The sequence below is a fragment of the Capsella rubella genome, unplaced genomic scaffold, assembly GCF_000375325.1.
Source record: "Capsella rubella cultivar Monte Gargano unplaced genomic scaffold, Caprub1_0 scaffold_7, whole genome shotgun sequence".
Classification (NCBI taxonomy): domain Eukaryota; kingdom Viridiplantae; phylum Streptophyta; class Magnoliopsida; order Brassicales; family Brassicaceae; genus Capsella; species Capsella rubella.
In genome coordinates, this window is record NW_006238917.1 from 1,136,803 (window position 1) to 1,138,577 (window position 1,775).

Here is a 1,775-nt window from a genome sequence, read left to right on the forward strand (position 1 = left end):
ATATAAATTTCCTCTTCGAGATCACTGTGCAAGAAAGCACTAGTAATATCCATTTGAGATAAGCTCCAGTTCTTCTTAGCTGCAAGATCCAATATCAGTTTCACACTTGCAAGTTTAGCAACAGGTGAGAATGTCTCAAAATAGTCTACTCCTTCCTGTTGTGTGAAACCCTTAGCAACTAATCTAGCCTTGTATCTTTCTATAGTACCATCAGCATGATACTTAATGGTGTAAACCCATTTACATCCCACCACATTCTTCCCTGGTGGTAATGAGACAACACTGTATGTCTTGTTAAGCTCCATAGATTCCAACTCCACATTCATCGCTTTCGTCCACTGTTGTGATGCTATGGCCTGTGAGAAATTTTTGGGTTCTGTTTCTAGGGAAATAGAGAGTATACATTCCTGATATGGTTGGTTGACTTTTTGGTAGGAAAGGAAAGAAGAAATAGGATAAGGTGTGGTATGTGGTTTAGAAGAAGTAGAAGAATGATGAGAAGAAGAAATTTGTGTAAGAGAACAATGATAGTCAGAGAGATAACCTGGAACTTTTGCTTGTCGCTTTGATCTTGCATTTGGTAATGACACCATGGTCGTCTCTGCAGGCACAGTCTCAGTAACAGGATTGATGATACTAGAGTGGTTTAGATGTGTAGCATTGTTAGGAATTGTAGATGCATGAGATGATGAAGAAGCTACAGATGTATGCATGTCATTATTCTCATGTTGAATGATGTCAGGAATAGACAAAGGTAAAACAAGTTTCTTAAAAATATCTTCATTATTCTGAAACTGTTTATCTGTTTTAAAAGGAAACAAAGTTTCATGGAAAATAACATTTCTCGAAACAGAGACAAGATTAGTATCCAAATGTAAAATTTTGTAACCCTTATAACCAAAAGAATAACCCAAGAAAACACATTGATCAGCTCTTTCACTAAACTTATGTCTATCTTTTGGTAAAGTAGAAGCATAACAAAGACAACCAAAAGATCTAAGAAAAGCATAATCAGGTGATTTCTTTTGAAGTAGTTCATATGGTGTAACATTGTTTAAAAGAGGAGAAGGAGTTCTATTTATAAGGAAAACAGCTGTTAAAAGGCAATCACTCCAATATTGTAAAGGCACATTTGATTGAAACAATAATGCTCTAGCCACATTTAACAAATGCTGATGTTTCCTTTCAACAACAGAATTCTGTTGAGGTGTGTAAGCACAAGAAAATTGATGAAGCATACCATGTTCCCTAACTAAATCAGTGAATGCTAATTCTGGTGCATTATCACTCCTAATAGCCTTGACTTTGCACTAATATTGAGTCGAAACATATGTAAGAAATAGTGGAAACAATTTTATTACTTCACTTTTGTTTTTTAACAGATATACCCATGTAACTCTAGTACAATCGTCTACAATAGTGAGAAAAAACCTATAACCCTCAACAGACTCAACTGAGAATGGACCCCAAATATCTAAATGAAGAAGATCAAAAGGAAAACTAGAAAGGTGATTATTAGACTCATATGACAATCTCTTTTGTTTTGCTAGTGGACAGAAAGAACAATGTTCATTATTTTCCAAACTAGATAAAGGCAGAGATAGAACTTTAGACAAAACCTTTAACTTGTTAGAAGATGTGTGTCCTAAGCGTTGATGCCAAAGATTCCCATCAACCTTCAAGGATCCAGAGAAATGGTGTGAAGTCGACTGAGATGGTAAAGCAATGGTGGAATCTGACGAATGGTGTAATATAGATGTATCAGGTTGCAGAAT